A 15,480-nucleotide genomic window follows, 5' to 3' on the forward strand; every position below is an offset into this window, starting at 1 on the left:
GAGAGAAGCATAGGAAGAGACAACATATCAAGGCTGACAACACCAAGTGCAGTCCTGTGAAATTCACCCAGGACAAGTTGCTCAAAGCTACTTGATTTCTTAAATTCCTGTTATTGTAGATGTGTAAAACTTTCACTACACCTGAGAAATTATGTCATTTCACAAGCAGATCCCTTGCACAATGCAATTTTGGCAGATGGATAAAGAAGCCAAGTTTCATGCCATGCTCACACAGAACCCATTCCAGTAAAGTAGTCCAGGTTTTACCAGACGCTCAATGGCACAAGCTTTTCTTCCCAAGTGGGGACAGGATTTAGAGTCAACATACATAGTGTAATCGCAGCTAAACATCTGTCTATTTAAAACTGTATGTATGTTTGTGGAGTTTAGTTGTGTTGGGTTTTTATTTTTTTAGTTTTGGGGTTTTTTTATTTTGGAGGGGGATGTTTGTTTTGAATTTTGGGAGGGTTGTTTGCTGGGGGTATTTTATTTTGTTGGGGTTTTTTTTTAGATGTGGGGAAATACATTAAAATTCTTAGAATTATTTTCTTATGGTTACATCATTAGACTCTCTTCATCAAGGACAATATGGTTCTCTTCATCAAGGACAATATGGTTCTTCCTGGGACATTTGCAGAGCTAAGATTTCCTAGTAAGGGAATAAGGACACATTTATTTCCCAGAAGTGGGGCTGTAGAATTAATAGTTTTGAAAGGCCTCTGAAACACAGCTGTGTGCCAAATAACTAGATTTGTGGAAAAACATAAGGGAAAAACAACAACAAATCGTTGCAAAACATTGAGTGTCCCATAAAACCGAATATGCACTGAAAAAGTGAAATTTCTTTAGTGTACTGCTTATAGACTACACAACAAACAATATCACAGTCCCCATAGATTTTGATGGTAAGATGAGATTCTTTCACATGAAGAAAATGAACATCCATTACTGCAAAGAGCATACAAAATTCTGGAAAGTTCTTCCTCAAAAAGCCTAGCACTGAAATACAGTCTTCTCCTCATACATGATGGGATAACACTCCACACTTTAAAAAGCACAGGTGAAAAGCTTTGAAATACTACTTCAAGGAACTGTAAATGTATCAAAAGCAACACAGTCTTTCCTCAATAAAATATTGTTTCACGTGAACCTGGTTTTTACCTTACCATATCAAGTGGACATTTGTTTTATCTTGTGGCAGTCCAACTTCCAACCTTAAAAAACAAAACCAGCCCAAAATGAAGATACCACACTAAATGCACAAGCAAAACTCCACAACCCAGGCCTTCAAAACGTAATTCTTATATTAGCTATGTGACTGATACACACCTCCAACTCCTTTAGACCCAGCAATTCCTTCACTGTTAACAGTGCTATACCAATAGTTTATTTTTCTGACATTGTAGTTGCTGAAATGTTACAATTAATATAGTTTATATTGAGCTCAGGTATTTTCAGCCGTTTTGTTTCTTCCCTCCAGTTTCGATTTTGTTACAAGAGGAGTCCTGTCTCCAGTGGCAGCTGCCCTACTGCAGAAGCACACATGAAAACTTTCCTACACAAAATCACCCTTGGGAGAAAGCGGAAAACTGAAAAATCTGCCTGGCTAGGAAGACAGTGAACAAAAACCCAGCCAAAGCCAATTCAGTTACGACTGTACCGAAAGCCTGCTCACACTGGTGAGGAACATTAACTAACTCTATGGCAGAATGAAGGCAGACGTCAGTGGAATATCTAGTACTGGATCTCCCATATAGACTTTAGCAGAAGAAAGTCCAGAAAGACAAAGTTTATGTTCAGTGAACTATCAATGATCCAACAGTTTAGCAATGCCAGGGAAAAAACCCAAACAGATAAAACCCCACCTATGCCATTTTGAAGCAATGCTTAAAACTGAACCATGCAAGCAATACTGGAGATTATGGAAACTTAAATGTAGAGGTAGTTAAGAGAATTTGCTCTGAAAAACTTGTAAATCTACTAGTGATTTTTCATGTGAAAGATCTGCTCAGTTGGTGTAATTTTAAATATCTGAATACATATAATTATTACCAGATCTCATTCTCTCTTACCAAACCAGGATTTCACCATCCTGCTCTCCCCCCTCCCCATATAGGACTAATGTATTTCTCCCACAACAATAAAAAAGAAAGGATCCATATCAGCATGCCACCTGAACTAGAATCTTTGCCTATAGACCGACACAAGTTAACATTATGACTAGATTAAGGCCCTGGCCCAAAGGGTAGAAAAGTTGCACTTTTTACTTTGCCCTCAGAAGGAAGGCTCACAGTTACATCAGGATTAGTTAGGTTAGTGCAAACAGGAGATAGGTCTGAGCTTTAAAGATGTGGTGAGGAAGGAAGCAGTTGCTCTCCTTGTTCACAATTTGTATTGCAAAAAGGAACATGACTGAAAAATTACTGACAGTAATGCTTGAAATTTAATCCCTCACCAAGGGAACAAGAAAAATTCTATAAATAGGCAGTGTCAATTGATATAATAGACTGCTCTGGAATTGAATGTCTTCCTAAGGCACACTGAAAGAAAGGGACAAAATTGATACAGAGGCTTTTACATGACACCAATGTACATAAACCACATAATTGCTATACAATATTAAATAAGACATAATTACTATATGATATTTAGTAAATTGCATTGCAAGAACAAAAAGCTAGTTGATGATATACGGTTTTCTCTAAGATTTTGAAGGCTGATCAATCTCTTCTTTTCCTGTCCCCAAACTCTGAAAAGCAAAACAGGTTTTGAACCCTGCAGTATGTGCTCCGGACAGGCCAGCTATCTGGTGTCCACCTAGTTAATCTTTCATAAGATATAGAAAATAGACAAGATTTGGTCCTCTAAGGTAGCACAATTGCAGAAAATTTTAAAAAGTCCCTTTTCACTGAGGTCTCCTTCATAGTAAACAGGTATACTTACTGTATTCTGCAATTAATAACTTGTATTAGATCACTTAATCTGAAGTACACTCTAAATCTGAAGCCTTCTTATTTATGATGATGCAATCTCTGGTTAGCCTGCCTAGTGTTTCAGGAAGCTTGCAGCTTTGTTTTCACTTACAGTTGTTTTTTTTATTGTGTGTGGGGGGGTGTGGTTATTTTTTTAAATCAGCCTGGATGAATAGTTTTGACATATTGACAGATTTTAAAAAAGCACATATCTACCTTTGAAAATTTTTCACTCAGTTCTTGGGGATCAGTAAAACACCAAACACAAAGACAGAAGACATTTAAAAGAACAGAAATGTGAATTCAAATAAACACTTGTGAAAAAGAACATACTTTTGGACATACTTTTAGCTATTTCCAGTGGCATACATTTGAAGAAACAGGAAAATATAATCTCTTTCATTCAAAGGCCAAAGTTAGCCTAAATCAAGGAAGATATATTTCTAATGATTGCTAAAAGAAAATCTCACAATGCAGAGGTTTAAAAAGAGTAAACAAACTGCCCCAAATTATGGCAAATCACAGGCCTTTGTTAAAACCAGTAAAATCCTTCCCATGCTTTGTTTCTTGAGCTGTTTGCTGATGCTTGGACAAATAAAGACGGATCACAAAGGCCAACTTGTCTAACTGCTCTTCTGCAGTTTAACACTTTACTTCTGCATATAATGTGTGCCAATGTACCCCAAGGGACAGACATGTTTCTTTGGAAACAGGTCACAGAGACAAAAATTATTGTAAGACTACTCCACCCCTCTTTTAAAGAAAGTTAACTAAATAGCTGAAGTGACCAAACATTCATCACCCAGCTATGCAGTTCTAAAGTGTCAAACCACTACCTGATCAAAAAATTCCCACACACCTGGGCAGCCTAAAATTGCTGACTGTTTTAACACAAGCTTGACAATTAATTTGGGGTATTTCACTATTAGGTCTTATTTGGATGCATTGATTAGAGAACTAAAAGTGATAGCTGAGTTAGTGCAAGTAATTATTATCTAGTTTACTTTGATGTACAAACTCAAGACACAGTCACAATCAATAGATACTGCTGTTGGTGCTTTAGGAGGGTCAGTTTTCCAAAGCTGAAAGCAAAGATGAGTGGAAGCTGTAAAAAATAAATGTGAACAAAGATGTAAACAAACGAATCCATTGAGAAGGAGAAACGTTTTACTACAATTTCCAACCTACTCTGACAATTTAGCATTTATGAAAGAAGTATTATATGGTTAAAAGAATAACCTGTTCAAACAGTGAGGAAAAAAGCTCTAGAGGTTTTTCGTGTCCCCTCTCCCTGGTCCTTTCTTTGAAAAGGAAAAACTGATAGCAACAAGCTCAAGGCACGAAATGCAAAGTAAAAGAATCAAAAGAAGTGTAGTTCAGCTCATCAAGAACTACAAAAAAGGTATTAAACTACACTGGAATAAATTAATTATTAGCAAAAGAGTAAGTAAAGAGTTGGATAGAACATTAGGTAGATGTAGGAGAAAAAATGTTTAATACTTACTTCTACACTATTGGATTATTTTACAATAACAACCATTTTCTTCTCTGCCATTAACTAGCACATAAAAGTAATAAGTTAAACACTTCCAAATACACCCCAAGATATCAAAACCATCCACAAAGCTACCACAATTTTTGCATCCGCTCTTAGGAAAACATGGAGCAATGAAGTTGTTCTGTGGAGTTACAGTTGCACCACTAATTTGAAAGCATAAACTGGACCATACTTGATAACACCATTAAGTAGTCAGACAAACTCTAACCCTAATGAACAATAAAGAGACAAAGGACCCCTCCAAAACCCTACACAGCATACCAGAAGATTATGGATGTGCAACTTATTAAAAAAGGTTTCAAGAAAGACAGGCATTAACAAATTAAATTGTACATTTTTCACTTATTTTTTGTTTAAGTCTACCCATCTACCCAAGCTGGACATATTTAACAACCAGCTGAGGGACAGCCCCAGCTGCATTGTAGGAGTGACTTCAAAGGCAGGCTCAGCAGGCATAATGAGCCTTTCTGACAGCAACCAGGACATTTCTTCTTGGGTGCAAAAAGTACTTGGTTTCCTTTCAAGGCACTTGGGGGGGTGGGGGGGAGGGAGGGGGGAGTCAAACCAGAAAGGCATAATTAAGATGACAAAGTGAGGGCGATACAGCCAGGTGGAAACGTTAATCACACCAGAGGCACTATGGCTCGTGCACACAAGGCCAGATAGCCCTGCCATGGTCCACTTTTGTGGGCACTGCAAGTGTAAGGTTTTTACATGATACATAAGGGGGCTGTACACCTTCAAAAACGTGAAGGATGAGTCATAATTAACCAGTAATTTAGAGCTGTACTAATTATGTAACTTGACCTTGCTGCCTGCCCACACACACCTCAGATCCCTTCCCCTCTGTGTGGCCTGACGCTGTTAACGGGCCCAATGCTGCTAGGTTTGGGGTTTGTTTCTGCAGCCGGATGCCTTTGACAGCTGCTAAACAATGTTTGCCTCTCTTGGCCCCACAAGGTATCTGATATCCCAATCTCTAATACATCTGCAGCTACATGCCAGCACCTTTCATCTTGCGTTGCAGAAGAACTACAAACAGGAAACCTCAAGACTAGTTTAGTGGTAACGAATTTCTGCTAAGCTCCAATAGCGCACAGAACTTAAGCTTGTTTTTTGTCTTTTAGGTGGCTTAGAAGTCTTTTTAAAAGACACAAAGAAAAATGAGAATACATATTAGAAACACTCAGAAATACATCCTTCCTGCAAAGGAGTCAGTTCAGCATTTTATCATTCAACAAAAATTAAATCTTCGTATGTTTATATAAGAATGTACTGAAAGTAGTTTGTAAAAAAACTTCCCTCCCAATGTTTTCATTAATCCTATCACACAAATAAGTCTGCCCAAATGAAGCAGGGACTGCTTCAAATGATCTCTTAAAATACGGGGACCAGTACTGTTCAATGTCTTCATCAGTGATATAGACAGTGGGACTGAGTGCATCCTCAGCAAGTCTGTTTGGTAGTCAACACCAAACTACATGTGGTACAATCAGCACAACTAAGGATGGGATGCCATCCAGAGGGACCTGGACAAGCTTGAGAAGTGGGCCTGTGGACACCTCATGAGGTTAAACAGGGCCAAGTACAAGGTGCTGCAGCTGGGTCAGAGCAACCCCTGGTATTGGTACAAGCTCAGGGATGAAGGAATTGAGAGCAGCCCTGTGGAGAAGGACTGTGGAGTACTGGTGGATGAAAGGCTGGATGATCCAGCAATGTCCACTTGCAGTGCAGAAAGCCAACTGCATCCAGGGCTGTACCAAAAGCAGAGTGGTCAGCAGGTCAAAGAAGGTGATTCTGCCCCTCTACTCTGCTCTGGTGAGACCCCACCTGGACTACCGTGCTCAGCTCTGGAGCCCTCAGCACAGGAAAGACATGGACCTGTTGGAGTGGTCCAAATGAGGGCCACAAAGGTGATCAGTGGGCTGGAGCACCTCTTCTATGAAGACAGCCTGAGAGACTTGGGGTTGTTTAGCTTGAAGAAGATAAGACCTTATAGCACCTTCCAGTATTTAAAGGGCACCCCCAAAAAGATGGGGACAGACTTTTTAGCAGGGTCTATCGGTACAGGACAAGGGGTGATGACTTTAAAATAAGAAGGTAGACTTAGGCTAGATATAAGGAAGAAATTTTTTACGATGACTGTGGTGAAACATTGGAACAGGTTGCCCAGAGAGGAGGTAGATGCCCCTTCCCTAGAAACATCCAAGGTCAGGCTAGATATAGGGCTCTGAGCAATCTGATCTACTAGAAGATGTTCCTGCTCACTGCAGGGGTTGTTGGACTAGATGATCTTTAAAGGTCTCTTCCAACCTTTAACATTTTATGATTCTATGAAAATAAAAGATACTTTAGCCTGCCAACTTTAGTGGTTGAAAGAGAAAGTCTTCTAGGTAGGCCGCTGCAGCATCAGTAGAACACAAATCTGAGTTCTGGGCTTCTATTAATCTTGCAATACCACCCTAATTTTATATGCTGTTCACTCTTGTTTCATGCTGTGACCTTCACATGAGCTAAGTCTCTCAATTCCACATTTTAAAAAACTTTGTTAGTAATACTGCTATGCCACAGAATTTCCTCATCTGGGGCAATTCAAGGTACAAATGCTTAACGAATGTGAAAGTCTTTAAGACACATAATACAAAGTACTATCTGTTCTGTTTATGTGATAAGCACTCTGCTGTTTCAGGAAGCTAAGTTTTTAAAAGTCTTTTGATGTTTTACTTGAAAAGGATATTTCTATAGCCTTTTTGGAACAGCATGCCTATTATATAAAGAAGGCAGTGTTCATTTTTAGCGTCTCACAGATGATTTAAAATTAAAATTCTATTTCAAAGGACAAAAGGCTGGTATTTTTACAGGAAAAAGATGGTATTATAGCAACTCATGTTAAAGTTTCACAGCACTAACTGTGAGCCTTATATCTATGCTTAAAAGATAGATAATAATAGTAATAATAGTTACAGAGAAAACACTAACAGGTCTTTAACTACTAAGGGGAGACTGAGTATGGTTTCAGACAGGGCAAAGGGCTTATAAGAAAAACCTAGCTCAAGTCTTTCCATAAACATGGGATGAGAACTTAAGGGATCAAAAAACCCAAACAAATATATGTCAGATTGTTTGGGAGGTGTGTTTTGTGTTGTGTGGAGGGGATGTTGTTTTTAAGGAATGAATATTTTTATGTCATTCAGAAAACAGGACAAAGATTAACAGACAGCACTGGCAACCTGCTAGAGATCAAGCAAAAAAGACTAAGAGAAAGGATTTTTGTAGACTAAGAGAAAGGATTATTCCCACTTCACCCCACCCAGACAGTATTTTTGGTAGAAAGTATTTCCCCATATCTCGAAGGCTATACAAAATTCTTTTCATGCCCTTCTTACCAGAAAACACAAGGAACATGAACTATCATTTTGCCGGTTTCAATTTGTTGAAAGATGAGAAAAAACAATAAATGTCTGAATACAAAGCAACTCCATTGGCGGAGAGTCAGCTAACATCCTTTCCTAGTAACCCCTCCCTCCAGCCTTTAGCACCCAAGTGCTCGTGCCCTCTGCCCTCAACCTCCCTTTCCTGTCATTGCAGTCCCCAGCAGCAGGCAGGGCTCAGGAAGATGCTGGCAGCCGCTGGAAGTTTTGGTTCTGCCTCCATCAGAAGCCTGTGCAGGTGCAGCTACCGTGGGTGATCCAACCATGAGGTGATTTTTTTTCCACTATTAGTGCAAAAAGACTTTTCTTGCTTTATTTTGAAGGCTCTGCCATAAAGAGTGATGGCACATTCTAGACAGGAATGGGGAAAACCCCCACTGAGGACATCTTCAGACCCTTTGGTTGCAAACAACACGAGATGAATAGGGAGGTGGCAACATTTTCTGGACTATGTTTCTTGGCTGCAGAGTAAATGCAACAGAATCCCAAACTGCCTCACATTTAAATACAGTGAGAGAGTCAGAAAAGAGCATTGGCTCACCTTTTCCTGAATTCATTTAAAAGCAGTTTCAGAAAAAAACACGTAGCTAATAAACAACTCATCTGCACTAAAGGAAGCTTTTGGAAAAGAGACCTCATCTTGCCTCTAAAACAGTAGCAGTGACTAATGGCCACATCTTTTCAGTTGGCTTATGGGTGTTTCTAAGTCAGAGACACAGATAAACAATGTTTGCTGGTGGTGTTCTGGATGGCTCTCTCTCCACTCCTCCCAGCAGACAGCATTTAAGTTTACCTCTCTATTCAGAAACACATGAAAACAAAAACAAACAAGATAAAAGAGAAGGGAAAGTCCAGGAAGAACATAACATATCTTAGGTGCCTACACAAGACAAAATTACAAACCATTTCACATCTAACAACCTTTCTACAGTCCCTTACAAAAATGGGGTAGGAGGAAGTCAAGCACACAAGATCAGGAAAAAAAACAGAGGTTCTTCTGAGAGGACATTTAGGTAATATTATCTATATGACAAACTAGTGAAACACACTCTGTGAAAGAACAAACTAAATGTACCTCTGTTCATGCACTTTCATCCTCACTATCAATAAATCTTAATTCTCTCCTCAAAATTAAAGCAGTCAGGCACTCAGGACACAGTGAACACCTTGAGATTTTGTAAAGGAGACATCCTTGAATTTCTTTCAAGATTACAAATAATAAAGTGTTTGAATAATTTGCTTCCATTGCTCCTTCTTTTCCCATAGCTCGAACATTCAATGGTCTGCAGGAGTTATTCTTTACCGGAAGTGTTAGTACACTTATGTATTGTATAAACAAAGAACAGTCCTCAGACATAAGAAGTTTAACCTTGATCTTGCACAGAAGGACAAAGCTCAGAATCAGTGTGGATTGCTAAGTTTTACTGCTAATCCCTTGAAACACCGCTACCTACTTTTCAAGGGATTTCACTTTAAACTGTCTATAAAATGCTGAAAATAAAATTGAACTGCTGACCTTCTGTTCCCCAATGGAAAAATCATACATTCACTTTTTAACTAGAAAGAGGAAGAGGTGTTTGTTCATTTCAAAAACCCATTTATTTCCAAAGTTGTTTAAGGAAAAAAAGAAAAAAAAATGAAAAAAAAAAAAGAGTACATTGTCCATTTCTAGACAATGCTCACTTTATAGTCTTAAGCAATTTATCAACTGCTTTTTAAAAACCCCCATTCAATCTACCTCATAACAGTAGGAAAATGTGAAAAATACATTTATTAAAACAATTTTAATCTTTTTAACTTATACAGCACTAAGTAATTTAAGGGCCCTGTTCAGACTCTCCTCCTGTGAGCTTTTCAGTTTACTGTAATTTTAAATATTGAATCAATTCTTAGACTTTTGGATTTTTTATTAGCAAGTCACCCACACCAGAATTTTTATCCAATATAAAAAGCTGCATTGTAACAGTGAAAAAAAAAATTAGATACTTCTCAAGATAATTTAAATCTCAAGGCAAAGTTCCATAGATTTTCACCTGAATTTGGGGTAAATGAACACACATTGGTCATATCTTGGAGAGCTTCTCAGGCAAAAAGCTATTTTCCAGAAACAGGGTTTTTGAATAGTACAGCTAAAAATAATCACTAGACATAAGATATCATTTTTGATTCTGTTCCTATGTACGTAACCAAAGAGGCAGCTTGAGAGATACAAGGTTAGATTTCATTAAGAAACAGCTAATATCATTACATTTATTCCTGTATAAATCTGTACATGTTCCTGGAGAAGACTGGACTACGAGATAGTTACTCAGAAAGCTACGCTTTTAATTTCCTGCTAGGATATGTATCAAGAGAAAGCACAATTTAAATAAAGAAACACTTGGATCTTGCATGAAATGACAGTGAATGCTGTAGCTTCATAAGTCTCTCAACCATCACACTGACTGTGTGCTAATGCTATACAACCAAGACAGTATAAGCCCAGGCAAGAAACAGCAATTCCAGTCTTCCCCTAGAGATATTTATTGTATCTAACAGAACTTCAGAGTCAAGGCAGGAATCCTCTCTTATTGCTCCCCAAACACAAGTGCAGAGGAAACACTACCCCCTACACTTGCCCAAATAAAACAGGTTTTAAAATTACTTGTCCTCTAACTCTTCAAAAATGCTTTAAATATAAAATCAAGACAACATTTTTGTCTGGAATTTTGGCAGCATTCATTATCTCAATCAAATTATTTCTAACATATCTTCCTGCAGTTCAAATGAGGTCCTCTTCCAAAAAATTGTACTTGTGAATGCTCTGCCACACAATTACAGCAGCTAGCTATAGTTAATTCCTCAGTCGATGGGGAGGGACACAAAGCCAAGAGAGAAACACCATTCACCAAAGGGGGAAAAGGATGAAAGAGGATTTTCTGAAACCCTTCTGCCAGGCATTCTCCAGAGAACACAGGCTGCTGTAAGCACGTTAGGAAGATGCTCCCTATTCTGAACTCTTACGTTGAGGTGCCAGCTGCTCTAAGACGGCTTACACAGACAATCTAAAAAGTTGTTCCACTGCTATTATCTCAACACGATTTTCCGCTGCACTGGCACTGCCGCTCAAAAGGATAAGGCATTCTGAAACGAAATTTTTACTGCAGGAATATCTAACTTTTTTTATAGAAACAGATACCCAAAACCAAGATGAAACAATTAAAAAAGTCTAAATTTCTCAGAGCAAAATATACATTCAACAGGGACCAACATAGCCTGGTGACACACTGGACTCTCATCTCCCTTTATTGCTCCTCTCATCTCTAGTGCTTGAACAAAACTGAGTGTTTCCAAACTCCTTTAAAACTTTTACTGTTTTTATCTTCTGTCAGAAATTCCTCCACAGCTTACTTTTTCTAAATAAAATCTCCCTGCAGTGAATTGGTTCAAAATTAAACATTTTCTCTTGGCTGCTACATCACATTCCCTTTCATCCAGAAATATTATGCACTCTTACACTGATGTTGTATCCTGAAACACTTACAGACACATTTTCTTCCTTAATCCCACCAGATAACAATAAAATGCATCAACAAATATGAAGAGAAAATAATAGCAGCCAAATAATTTCCAGACATGGAGAGAAACTGTGCTAGAACAAGGATCAAAAAAAGGAAAATCAGGCTCAAAACCACAGGTCTGAAATGTGGAAGTATAGCCACAGAGTTCTCATTCCTTCTAAATTAATACATATTTTGAATTTTATGTCGCTATCAATTTTTAAGAAAAATGACTATGCCATCAGTCCCATACACCAGTTTAGCTGAGAGCCGTACAAAACACTTGACAACTTCTTGTCTTACCCGTAGTCAATATCCAAGCGCAACACACCACAACCCTGTTCTAAGTAATATTATAACAGAATTACACAATTTCTTCCTTACCTCAGACCTTACTGAGAGAGGTTAACAATGTTATCAAATATGCATCAGGTCGCAATGAAAATGGTTTTTTTTAAGAAAATTCATACACAAATATTTGGAGCCGTGGAGCAATGTATTAAAGGAGCAGCAAGTTACCATCTCTTACTGCACTGGAAGTAGAGGATAAAAATTCCCAAATCACCTCAACGTAATACAGAATAAAAAAGAAAATAGAGAAACAAAAAATAAAAAGAAGAGGAGAAGAGGGAAGGTACAGGCATCTCCTCCCTCCCTAGACCTCAGGGAGAACTTACAGAGGAAAGATTCCTTCTCCTTTCCTGCACCACAGAACGTCTGAATACTTCAAGTGACTAATACCAAGAATTTTTATTTTATTTGTTCTTGTTCTTAAGCTTCTTGTTGAACATTAAGCTCTGAGGAACAGGTCTTGGTCTGAAGTGTTATTTGATGCCTTGTTCCTGCTCCTTTACTGTGTAATAAATACATTTGGGTTCAAGAAACGCAACCTTGAAACCAAGCCACAGTCCATAAAGGTAAGCAGCACCACGTCATTGCATCAAAATCTGTCCTCAGTTTTTGTTTCTCTTATTTTTTAAGAATTCTGCATGATTACTTGGGGTACTGACTCAGGATGTAGAGATGTCCTGTAGGTACAGGTCAGAATCCTCAGTCTGACCTGCGAGCTGTCATTTTCCTCCACTTCTGCTAAACTACAGGCAGGGAACAGGTCACAACAACCAGCAGGCTTCTGATCTCTCTGCTGCCACCTTTTTTCCCTAAGAATATGAAGCAGCAGCTTCTCCTCACACAATGGACATAAACCCAGCACACAAATGATAGACCCCCATTTTGGCCACAAACCGGTGTGTTAGCAGTTACATTGAAGAAGGCCTACAGCTCACAGGCCAAGACTTCAGGAAGTCTCAGTAATTTACTGCAGTCAGAAAGTATGTTACAGCAGCCATGCACCTAAAGAGTGCCTGAAGCACAAGTCAGCAGTTGAGATTGCAAGTTTCCATTATCCCTTTGACGATAAATTCAGTTTCTAAGGAGCACAACTGTCAAAGGCTTGCTTATGAGAGCTAGTTTCAAAACCAGTTTTATAAACATACACACACACAAGGTTTGTAGTTCTAGTCAAAACATTCAAGTAAACTCAAGGATGTCACACCCTTTTGTTTTGAGATAAATGCTTTAGTTTACCGAGCACCCTGGTTTTCATCATAATGAACCAGTACTCTCCCTAGCAGTAATAGCACAGACCTTTCCAGATCCTATGCAAAACCAGGGTTGGCAAAAAATACCATTCAGTAATCTTCAGGGAGAACTAAGAAAGGAAAACGAATACTCCAACTGTTTAATCTTGAAAAACAAATTCAGAGATCAAATATGAAGAGATGTCTAACCCTATTTCAACAACATTTTTGGGGTTGGTATGTGATAACCTGAGAACTAATGGTATGAGACAACTGAGCTTGTCAGGGAATGTGCTAAGAGCTACAGATTTTGGTGCAAGATAGAGAATTCAAAATCAGCCTTTTGGGAAAATCTGGATCCCCCAACTTCCTGCTGGGAAATGATCTCTCTGATATCACCTGCTTTAGTTACCTGCACATAGGAACACATCTGCTAAAACATCAGTATTGTACATCAGAAAAAAAAAATCAGGCTAGAGATAAATTTTAAATTGTTAGTAGGAAGAAGTGAAACAAGTTGTCACAAGAAAAAGATGTGCTAAAAAAATGCAAGGACTCAAAGTAGTGAGGAAAAAACCCCATGTGAGTAGCAATGACAGTAGCAGGGGACCTGCTGGAACCATTATGCATATAGCTGCTGAATCAAAAAGTAGAAGGATCCCTTAAAAGAAAGGAGGGGTGATAAAAGAGGATGATGGAGTAGGCAGAAAACAAGCTGCACAGAGGCTTTATTATGTGGAACAACTACAAGCATCTAAGGAAGACAACAGCCTCCAAAATAAGGAGGGATGATTGCTGCAGGTGATCCCTGAAACAAAAGGGTGGGAAGAGATAGCACAAAGCAAAGCGGGGATTAAACCCAAAAGACTGCAAGGAACCTGTGATATCTTCAAATGAGACTCTCAAACTTAAAATCAGGGAAAGAAAAATCTACCGTAAAAGGTTTGTAGCAATACGCATGTTATTTATTCTATGCTTCATGTTGCTGCCGGCTTAAAAAATAAACAGGACAAGCTCATTTTCCCAGTCCTCTCTGCTTAGTACAATTGGAGCTTTGTTACTACAGTGCAAACATTAATTGTAATCCAAGACTAATTAACCAAGTTATTAGAAACAGAATTCCACAAGAAATATTCCACACTAACCTTTAAATATTTTTCTGTTCTGTGAAATTCACCGATTTCAGCAGTTATCCAGTGTCCCACTAGATAACACACACAAAACCATTCACCAGATACTGATCAAGACTAACTACACCTACAGTTTCTTCACATTCATTACAAGCCCAACTGTTTTTAATATCATAATATATTTGAGGCAATACATATCATTTGAATATGGAATGTTACATTCATGCAGATGACAAATGCTTCTTTATGGGGCAGTCACATCTTGGAATAACTCAGTGGCCTCAGCTGCTAATCTGCTTCCTCCTTCAGGAGGGCTTGGGATGACCACCCCTCCCCCTGCACCAATATAGACCTACGGAACTATACTGTGCTGGCACAAGGACTGCTCCTGGGCCCCACATCCCAAAAGCCTCAAGACAACTTTCCCCAACATTTGACTCTGTGTAACTCACTGAAGTCACAAACATGTTCAGCATCTCAGGACATCCTCCCTGTCATGTAGCTTAACTGCTTAAGCTATTTTTAAGTGTTTTTCAAGATCATATTCTAAGTCACATCAGTTGTCCCTCAAAAGTGCAGTGCATATTTAAATCTTCTAACAGAAACTGGTGGAACACCTGGATATATTTATTTAGAAACCACAGAAACAGGGGCTCAATAACCTGTTCTGTCAGTGGCATTCCTCTGAACACTGGTTAAGACATCAAGGTTGGTCACTGACTGTTTTATACTCAGTTCACTAATATACATGAGTGAGCTAATTCGTACCCAAGTGTAACTATTTTACATACATTAACTCAGCTATATTCATGAGAAACATGCTATATTCTTTCCAGCAGGCAAAGTATTTTTGGCTTAGAGAAAGAGACACTCTAGATGACACGACAGCCAAAGTCCATACTGACTATCATACCACAAAACTACTTCCATCAGGAAAAACATGGTCGTTGTTTTATTTTAACTGAAATGAATTTTCACATATTGATGAAAGCTGTGCAGTGTTCTCTGATGAGGAACCCAAATGGACTGCAGTTTAAGCACACTGCAAAGGCCATTTGTGAGCTGCAACATGTACTGTTGATACTTAACAACCACGAGTTGCAACTGAAGCTATCAAAGTTGGAAAAAATAGACAATTGATTCTCAATCAATTTTCATATTATTAGTAAATTAAAACATGCTGTATTTCAAGCAAAGAACTACAGTTACTACAAAGAGAAACAGAAAAATGGAGTAAAGGAAAAGCTAAACCAGAAAGTAATAAGAGGAC

At 38.5% G+C, this 15,480-nt stretch overlaps 1 protein-coding gene across 5 annotated transcripts in view; it reads right to left on the bottom strand.

Moving 5' to 3' along the window:
• The window catches only part of NCK2 (NCK adaptor protein 2), an 85,579-nt gene that overhangs the window by 35,564 nt on the left and 34,535 nt on the right, over positions 1-15,480 (bottom strand). The window contains exon 1 of one of the 5 annotated variants that reach the window (XM_027901396.1): positions 14,563-14,583. The exons of 3 other annotated variants lie outside the window; for them this stretch is intronic. The gene's annotated coding sequence lies outside the window, so the exon portion shown is untranslated. Of the gene's footprint in view, positions 1-14,225; positions 14,314-14,562; positions 14,584-15,480 lie in introns of those variants that run through there. One more of the 5 variants, XM_027901395.1, reaches the window with a different exon arrangement.

Source organism: Empidonax traillii, unplaced genomic scaffold (assembly GCF_003031625.1).
Source record: "Empidonax traillii isolate 1590-97213 ecotype Southwest subspecies unplaced genomic scaffold, ASM303162v1 scaffold782:size294519, whole genome shotgun sequence".
NCBI lineage: Eukaryota > Metazoa > Chordata > Aves > Passeriformes > Tyrannidae > Empidonax > Empidonax traillii.